Raw genomic sequence first — 10121 nt, 5'->3', positions numbered from 1 at the left:
AATCCACTCAGGCTAGCAATGAGATGCAAAAACTAATGGAGGACATACTGGAGGGCAACACACCATGGGGGATGTATCAAGTCAGGGATGGGTTAGTGTACACACATGAAAAACTATACATCCCAAATGACATTGACTTAAAGAAGACATTACTCAAAAAAGCTCACGACTATAGATTGGCAGGTCATATAGGCCAAACTGGAATGTTGGAAAGACTTCAATGGCATTTGTTTTGGCCAAGGATGCAAGAAGAATCGATCAAGTGTGCTAGAAAGTGTTTGACCTACCAAACTGGTGAAAGCATAATGGCTGAAACCAATTGATCTACTACAACCTATGCTAGTACCATCATGCCCATGGGACGTGATCAATATGGACTTTATAATGGAATTACCAAAATCCCATGGGTACAATGCAATCTTTGTTGTAGTAGATTACTTCTCCAAACAAGCCCATTTTGTTCCCATGGCTATTCCACTCACTACAGCAGCTACCATGGCACAACTATTCTTTAGTCGAGTCTTCAAATACCACAGGTTGCCTCTTGCCATAGTCTTTGATCAAGATGTTCGGTTCATGAGCAATATGTGGAAGGAGTTGTTTAAATTGCTAGACACTCAACTTAAATTCTCCTTTGCATATCACTCACAAATAGATGGACAAACTGAACAGGTGAATCGGGGTATTCAGGATTACATCCGCTCCTATGTTTGCACAGATCAAAAGGATTGGGCCTTGTTCTTGGATGTGATGGAGTATCATCACAACTCCTCCCTCCATAGTGCAATTGGTTTCACTCCCTTTGAACTCGCAATTGGAAAGGAAGTGATCACACCCTTGGCATTGTCAATGGACCAAATACCACGTGTGAATGACCCTGATGCGGAAGAGTTTCACAATAGGTGGAGGGATAGGCTTAGAGCAGCACAAGAAAGCCTTAAGGGAAGCAAAATTGTCATGGCCAAGCGTTTTAACATGCGAAGGCATCAACTTGAATTCTTCCTTGGTGACTTGGTGCAAGTGAGCTCACAAAACATGGCTCTACCAAAGAGCCTCACACCAAAGTTTAACCATAGATACTATAGGCCATACAAGCTAGTGGAGGAACTCAACGATGTCACTTACAAGCTCCAGCTACCCTAAGGAGTATGCATTCATGATGCATTTCACGTGTTCCTACTAAGGTGCTTTCATGGCGATACAAAGTTTGGGTGGCAATTTCCCCTTCCTGCTTCACATGCCAACTTACCCTTTGAAGCCGAGGCAATCCTCCAATCCAAGTATGTCTCTTAATGGTATGAATTTCTAGTAAAATGGAAAGCAAGCCCTTGAAAGAGGCGATATGGGTCAAGGAACCGGAGTGTTGGAGAAGGTGCGCAGCTTGCTGCTCGAGTTTTTCAACAAGAACTAAAGTTGCACTCCTTGGCCCACTTGTACAAAATGTATATAACCCTTTTGAGAGCATAACTAACTAGAGGCACCCTTGTATATATAATCAACTTTTGAATCTCACTACGAGTATTGGGATTAGACTTGTAAATATCATCTTAGTCTCGCAACTCGAAGTTGTTTGTAGGGAAAGAGGGTATATAGGAGGTAACTCACTCGAGGCTTGGCTCTCCAAGGTGCATCGCGGCATGGGGGTGTAGAGTGTCACACTTGGGCATGGTTAAGTGGCTGGGGACCTCCTGTTGAATATTAGAGTGGGGAAGGTGTGTGAATTGAGTGATGAGTTTGGGGGGGAGGGGTTATATGTGGGACCAACTTGAAACCGGAAATCGAGCCAAATGACAAGCCTTTTATATGTGGGACCAACTTGAAACCGGAAATGGGGGCAAATGACAAGCTTTCTACACTCCCCCCCCCCCCCCCCCACCCAAAAATAATAATAATTGAAAATGCTACCTTTTGACACATTGTACATATTTATTCATCTTTGAATAATTTACTTAATCGTGTTATAAAAAAGCAATAAAGCTGCTTTTCACTGTAAACCTTATGAACACCAAGTTTATGATACTCAAATAATGAGGAGCTTATCTCCTGTAAATTCAAGGCCCTACGATGGGCCTAAGATTGGAAGGAAGCTTTTCATTGGATGGTGAAAATACATGAACGTGTTTGCTACTAGCCTATGCCATGAAAAAAGGAATTGCCGAAAAGGTGATCCACTGGAGTCTCAGAGCCTGATTGGATGTTGCGTGTTCTCACTGATGACGCTACCCAAAATATGGGATCTTCTAACTGCTGTTTGAATCCAGACAAAAGATTGGACATGGTAGCAAAGGCATGTGAACGTTTCTCAAATCAAAGAGCATGCGTGGAGGTTGAAACAAATCGATGATAGTAAAGGGCCGAAAGGATGCATCATGCAAGGAGTGACTTCACAAAAGCCTGTCAACATTTCTTCAGCTGTTGTGGGCGAAAAGAAAATGAGAGAGAGCGCGGCGCTGGCAAGCACGAAGCAAGCAAGCTCGACGCATTATGCCATGTCTTTCATATCAAATCATCATCATCTCCGATCAATGAGACAAAAATAAATTAAAAATCGGTAATATTAGAAAACGCCAGTCCAATCAGTAGGCTATATTGGCCATTGCCGATACGTTATTTCTCTTTCACATATTGGACGGTTGTAAGGGGAAACCTTTTCACTCCTCACCTCTTCTCCTCCATCCTCCCCCTCTCTAATAATATCCTGTGGTTCGTTCATCACCGCGTTCGGCGCGTCCCCGCCTCCGGCACTTTCACCCTTTGCTTTGACATTATAAAGAAATCAACACCATCTTATTGTTGCACTTTCTGTCCATTACATTCTTCCGCATTCTCTCTCTCTCTCTCTCTCTCTCTCTCTCTTCTCCCGCTCATGGATCCCCACAGCTTGCAGCAGAGACGCCCTCGCGTGGTCATTATCGGTGCGGGAATGGCTGGCTTGTCAGCCGCATACCGCCTTCTCCATCGCAAACCCTCTGCTGCTCGTCGGGACCAGTTGCCTGGAGAGGAGGAGAGTGGATCGGAAGAAGCTGCTGATATCGATGTGTGTGTCTTGGAAGCGAGCGAGAGATTGGGCGGGAGGATCTGCACCTCTTCGATGGGAGGCGATCAAGTGGAGCTTGGCGCTACGTGGATTCATGGCGTGGAAGGCAGCCCTGTGTACGAGATTGCGGAGAGGATCGGCGCCATGGAACGTGGCCGAGAGGCCGGAGCTCCGAATTGGGAGAGGCAGGACGGATTCCCAAGTAACCCGACCCTGATAGCAGAAGGAGGAGGGGAGGTGACGGATCAGCCTGGGCTGGTGGCTCCGGTGGTGGATGTATTTGACAGAGTTATGGCGGAGGTGAAGGGGCGGGGCGAATTCCAGACGTGCAAGAAGCATTTCGTGGAAGGAAGCGTGGGATCGCACGCACGGCAGGCTCTGAATGTGTTCTTCGCTGCAGAAGAGAATGTCCGATTGGGGGGGGCCGATGATCAGGACATTCAAGCAGCTCCCGGCGACTGTAATGGCGGAATTCCATGGGACCGCCGGTCCTTGCAGGAGTCTGTGTTCTCCATGCTCGAGGACATGGAGCGAATAGCCACCGCCTCTAATTCCCTGCACGACCTCGACCTCGATTCCGAGAAAGAATACAAAGAGTTCCCTGGCCCTCACCTCACCATAGCCAAGGGCTACAGCAGCGTCGTGAATGAATTGGCCAGATGTTTGCCTCCGGACACCATTCATCTCAACAAGAAGGTGAGGAAAGTATTTTGGAACCACTCCCACCCTTCTTCTTCATCTCCTGTGGTGATCCAATGCGAGGATGGCTCCACCATGGCAGCAGAGCACGTCATCCTAACCGTTTCTTTGGGTGTTTTGAAAGCAGGCACCTCCACGTTTTCTGCTGCCGCTACTGCCCCTCTTTTAATTAGTGATGTTTGCAGGTCTGTTCATGAACTATGGAATTGCAATAAGACAAATGGCGTGGCTCAGCAGCAACAGCAGCTCTTCGAGCCCGAGCTTCCTCCATGGAAGCTTGAATCGATCTCTCGACTCGGGTTCGGTGTGGTGGACAAGCTCTTCTTGCTGTTAGACCCAGAGGCACCTAGCAGCTTCCGTTCCTTCAAGCAGTTTCTGTACCGTAAAGGGAACAACGGTAGCAAAATACCATGGTGGATGAGGAGGACTTTCTCCATTTGCCCCATATACGAAGGTTCGAACGTGCTACTGTGTTGGTTTGCGGGGGCGGAGGCATTGGAGCTGGAGAGATTGAGTGATGAAGAGGTGATCGATGGGATGGTGCAGACACTGGCAAGCTTCGGCGTGGGCATGGATGCTGTGGCAACTGGACGTATGCCCAGAATTTTATTACCTAATGACGGTGATCAAGAAGCCGCAACACAATCATGTCAGAAATTGGACTATCTGCACAGCATGATCAGGGGAGTCGTGCGGAGCAAGTGGGCTACCAATCCTTTGTGCCAAGGCTCCTACACGTACGTCGCAGCAGGGGCTAGCGGATTGGACATTGACATACTTGCAGAGCCCCTCCCCAGAACATCACCACCACCGTCATCCTGCATTGATCATCATCTCTCTCACGTCGTCTCAAGGTCATCCCTCTCCTCTTCTTCCTCTTCCTCGTCCGTTTCGTCTTCGGCCAGCTCCTCCTTCGACTTTGAAGAGGAGGAGGAAGAGGAGAATTATGTCACTGCTTTTGCCCTTTTGTCCGAGGCTACAGATTACCCTCCATTGCAGCTTCTTTTTGCTGGTGAGGCTACTCATCGTAACTTATACTCAACCACCCATGGAGCTTTCCTCAGTGGAGCTAGAGAAGCTGACAGAATTCTTCACCATTACTTCAAATCAAGGAAGGTTGAATCTATGTGCAGAAAGGTTTGTCCAAACTGAAACCTTTTTTGTGTGAAAGGATGCTTTAGCTTCACCCTTACTTCAAATCAAGGAAGGGTTGCCTAAACCGAATCGGTGTGGAGGGAATCGCGATTGCCTTCCTTCAAATCAACGAAGGTCGTCTCAATCCGAATCGGTGTAGCGCGATTGTCCGAAAGCATAACTTCATTTTTTTCACTTCAAAGTCGTGAGTAGTTGCAAAGATGAATTGTTGTAATTGTTATTGTAATTTGTAATAATCAGGTATCGAACCAGGTCTTACATGAATCCCAAAAATTCTTGTGGGTCAATGCAGATTTTTATGGGTGGCTTTTTCATGTTGGACTAGGACTCTCCCCTGTCTCTTCCTGGTTCCTTCGCGCCGCCTACTTTTAGCACGCCCACGTTGCGCCACGTACTTCTTCTCACCTGCAACGAACCATGCACATACATCATACATGAATCCGGCATCACTAAAATAAGAACCGGTCCAGGCCTGGTGCAAACAGGGCTGGAGCCTGGAGTCTGGCCTCTGGGTTGTCAGACGATGTGAACGTGCTTTTTTTTGTGTCGACTCGACGCGACCAATGATATCAATTGCCATTTGCCACGTTGCCAACGACTGACAGATTTGAATTATTTACTCGACTGCTACCGGTCATCATGCTTCACCGGCAACTATACCGGGCCATGCATGTCCTTTCGCATTGCCTGACCTGGTTTTCGATTCGCAGCCCGTGGCAAACCCATGGTCATGCGATCTTGTGGATGCACCCGGGGTTTCGAACCTAATGCCATACCACAGTGTGGTGGGAACAGGTCGGTCCTAGGTGGCCTTTCGCACATCGACGGCTTCTCCTTCTTCTCTGTGCTGCATTTAATGCCGGAGTCTCGGTTTTCTAACTTTTCCTCGTTTGGGTATACTTTTGCGAAAGGGTGAGCACTGAGCACCGAGGAGTATCTAAAACGGCGCTGAACTCCTTAAGTGGCGCTTGTGCGAAATTTCTCTAACGCGGAAGCCAACTTTTGTGATTTAAATTTTGCGTATTAGTTTAATACACCTGTCTTAGAGGAGTCACATTCTTGTTAGCATGTTGTCACATGTAGACTTGCTAGACCTTTTAGAACTGAAATAAGTTGAGATTGTGTAGCATGGCATGCCCAATTTCCTTCTTACTTACTCTAATTACACTTTGAAATGAAAATACAGACTATGCATGTGGGCATGACCCCATGGGCCATGAACGGCAGACCAATTCGTAGGGATTATGGATTCAAAGCCCACTCTAGAGTCTACACCCTTTTCTAAGGGTACGATTTAATGACGTTAAAACAATCTTGGCCTTTGGGTTGCGCTTCATTTTATCTAATAAACAATCAAAAGGGCTCCCCAAAAGAGAAACAAAACATATGTTCATTTGCTATTTTATGCAATACAAACAAAATTCACTTGTCTACAATAGAAACTTTATGGTGTACCTAAGTGGTGTTCAAGATTTTTTTTTTCTCAGCTAGTAAAAATAAAATAAAGTTTATAAAGCAATTGATTTTGACATGCAAAATCTATATGAAATGACTTTTGTAAGTAAAATAATAAAAAAAATGTCGGTGTTTTTAAGTGTAACAAATGCCAACTAGTGTCTGAGAACTACGAGTACAAATACACTAAAATGCCATTTTTTGTTAGCATTGCACCCAAGTTTCATCATCATTTTTTCAGAGAAAGAAAAATGGTTTGTCAAATATGCCTTGGGAGAGAGAACACTTTTACTCATTTTAACCAACTTGGTCTCTTCCCTCCATAATCTTGATCTCTTTCACAACAAATATTTGAATCCACAACCATTTCAGTACTTACTAAAAGCCCCTTACTATAGACGTTCCTTGTGGTTCTTGAAAATGAGAGGCCCAATAGTAAGTGCAATATACATAAATTTTGCTAAAAATGTAGTGATGTTCTAAGAAACAAACATGATAGCTTGGTTTGCATGGATTTATGGGGGCAAAACTGTGGAAGGTGCAATTGTGATCTTTGGGTCAATTTTTTTTTCTTTTCTACTTCCTTTTAAAATGTCAAGGTAAACTACACACATTGGCAAAGGTCCTTCAAGAAAGAATGTTTATGTGCCTCATAAGGGGCCTATCCGATGAGATAATCTAATTCTCACTAAGACTAGAGCTTGACACACAATCGTGTACCTCTAATGATATGATCCATAGCCTTTGGTAAACGCATTGCATATGTGGTTTTGACTTCCTACCCAAAAATAGAAAGATTCTATAAATCCTATCATCCCTGCATAATGGGCTTGATTAACATGGTCCTTCAAGCACAATTTGTTTCATAATACTTATAGCTACCTATCTCCACACAAGTGCTATTGCCCCACACCCCCCTAAGAAAAAAAAACTCCCACATGAGCGCAATCATGACCTTTGGGTCAAAAAGATTAATATTTTTTGCTTCCTTTTCAACAATTAGAGTGGATTGGACATCTTGGCAAAGGTCCTTCTAGAAAGAATGTTTATGTGCCTTATAAGGGGCCTTTACTAGTTTCTTGAAGTATCCCCTCAACTAATATGTTCCAATGAGATAATCTAATCCTCACTCTTGACTAAGGCTATAGCTTAGCACACAAGTATGTACTTCTACTTATATGATCCATAGGCTCTAATAGAAGCACTAAATATGGGGGTTTGACTTCCTACCCCAAAATAGAAAGATCCTTTAAAGCCCATCATCCCTATATATTGGGCTTGATTAACATGGTCCTTAAAGTGTAGTTTGTGCCGCAATCTTTATAGTTGCCACTCTCCACACAACCATGGCCCACCACCCCCACCACACCAATTGCAACCCCCCCCCCCCCCCCCCCCCCCCTTCCCTAGCAGAGTAGCAGGTCAAAAAGAAATTTATTTTCTACTTCATTTTCACATGGTATGATGGAGATGCCTTATTTTTGAGTTTTTCAAAGTATCTTCTTATCCTTTTGGGTGACTTGTATGGCCCAATGAGGTACTATAATCTTCACATGTGACAAATTCAAGAGTTTGACACACAAGTGTAATGATATGATCCATAGCATCTAATAGAAACATTGCATATGGTGTTTTGATTTTTCTCCTAAAAAATAAAAAGACTTTTTAAGGGCCATCATCCCTCAATTTGATTAACATGGTCCTTAAAGTGTAGTTTGTCCCATAATACTTATGCTACGTGCCTATCCAAGTGTGCTTGTGTCGGTGCCCTATGACCCTTAGACTTGATCATTTATTTTTGGTGTGTGGTGACAAGCTTGAAGAGTTGGTTAGAGCCTTAGAAGTTAATGGAGTTGTAGCTTCCATATCATAATATCTTGGTTAAAGCCTTAGGTAGAGCTAGTTAGAGCCAACTTGGTAGTGGCCTTAGGTAGAGCTAGTTAGAGCCTACTTGGTAGTGACCTTTCATTATTGAAGCACTTGACTCTATACATTGGCAAGTGTGTTATATTGTTTCATTGATGAAAATTAGAATTTTATTCTTGTTTATGCCAAAATAAACATTGTACAAAAGATAAAGGCATAGTGAAGCAACTTTTTTAAATAATTTCCAATAGGGAACACTATTAAAGTTCCCATGGCTTTGTGAATCTACTTAGTTCAAAAGGCGTTCATTCTTATACATAAATATGAGTTCTATACTGTGTGCCAACGATGCAAACTAGATATATGTTCTTGTGCATATCGGTGGAGACTTTGTTAAAAGGGTAAGTTGGAAACTCCTTACTTGCAACAAAACATTGCTAATGAGCAATTTTTATTAGTATTGGATTGCATCTAGAGATCTCTAAGTAACTTTACATTCTTAATCACATTTTTCTTTGTTATAATTTACCATGTGTAGGTATTTGTCAAATGGCTAATAGATCTAGTGTTAATAAAAATGGTTGAGTATATTGATTTTTGTGTTCTAACTAAGCATGACCATTTTTGTTGATATGTCACTATAGATTGCATGCATGTTCCACTATAGATTATCATTATGTTTGATGACAATTTACCATTTGAGACCTAGACTAAACTTAGGACTCAATATATAGTATGAAGCTTAAGTTATTTCATTATGCAAAGGGGCATATGTCTCAAATAAGCTAAAGTTTGTGACATGACTCATATCTAGGTCTCAAATTATGTCATTGTCACCTCTACATAGTCTTAAAAGGCTAGGAGGGTGAATCCTAACTATGAACTTTCTTCGTAAATCTACAAAATGAATATGGGTGTTGTTAATCCAAACAAAACCCAAAAAGAAAATTTCTAAGTTTTCGAAAACTAAAATGTTAATAATGAGAAACTTAAAATGTGTCATTTCATTTATTTTTTCATGTTTACTTGCCATCTTGTAAGCCCCTACATTGTGATAGTGGATATGCAAATCCTTCTTATTTTCATTTATCATGTTAGCTTTGTTTACTTGTACAATTTTAGAATTGGAACAACCAACATTAGGTTGATATAATCCATGCACACACATGCTACAATAGGAACACCACTATGTCTTGCAAATACATACCCAATCTCTTTAAAGAGAACTAGCATTTCGCATGCATGGAATGCTAGGCCGCTTCGTGGCGGCCGTGAAGTGGCAAGTGAAGTTGTTGTGCTATTGCACGGCAGCTTTGCTCAACAATCCATTTTTCATCTTTCTCTCTCCTATTTTCCCTCTCTATTTCTAATTTTTTTCTTTACCCTCCCTCTCTCTCTCTCTCTCTCTCTCTCTCTCTCTCTCTCTCTCTTTGCCTTCTGTTATAGTTCTCTCTCTCTCTCTCTCTCTCTCTCTCTCTCTCTCTCTCTCTCTCTCTTTGCCTTCTGTTATAGTTTTTTTCCTCCTCCTAGTTCTTTGTCTCTCTCCTTTTATTCTCTCCCCCTCTCTCCTCTCTTTTCCTTCTCTCTCCCTCTTCTCTTTTTTCCTTTCTTCTTCTTCTCTCCCTCTTCATTCTCTTTTTAAATTTTTTCTTTTCTCTCTCTTTCTCTCTCTCTTCTTTTCTTCTCTCTGTGCTTTTCTTCTCTTTGTCTGTCTCTCTCTTTTCCTTCTCACTCACTCTCCTCTATTTTTATTCTCTCTATCTTGTTTATAATTTTTTTCTTTATCTTCTCTCTCTTCCCCCAAATTCTCTATGTCTAATTTTCTCTCTCTTTATCTCTCTCTCTCTACACCTTCTGTTTTAGTTTATTTTTTCTCCTCTCTTGGTTCTCTTTGTCTCTCTCCTCTTTT

At 42.7% G+C, this 10121-nt stretch overlaps 1 pseudogene; it reads left to right on the top strand.

Moving 5' to 3' along the window:
* Window positions 1-2866: 2866 nt before the first annotated feature.
* On the top strand, window positions 2867-4888 carry LOC148039327 (polyamine oxidase 1 pseudogene; annotated as a pseudogene).
* The last annotated feature ends 5233 nt before the right edge of the window (window positions 4889-10121 follow it).

The sequence above is a fragment of the Lygodium microphyllum genome, chromosome 3 (genome assembly GCF_053477565.2).
Source record: "Lygodium microphyllum isolate KBCC chromosome 3, Lygodium_microphyllum_v1.1.10, whole genome shotgun sequence".
NCBI classification, from domain to species: domain Eukaryota; kingdom Viridiplantae; phylum Streptophyta; class Polypodiopsida; order Schizaeales; family Lygodiaceae; genus Lygodium; species Lygodium microphyllum.
Note: the sequence above shows the minus strand (reverse complement) of the source record. Positions and strands in the feature narration are given on the sequence as shown.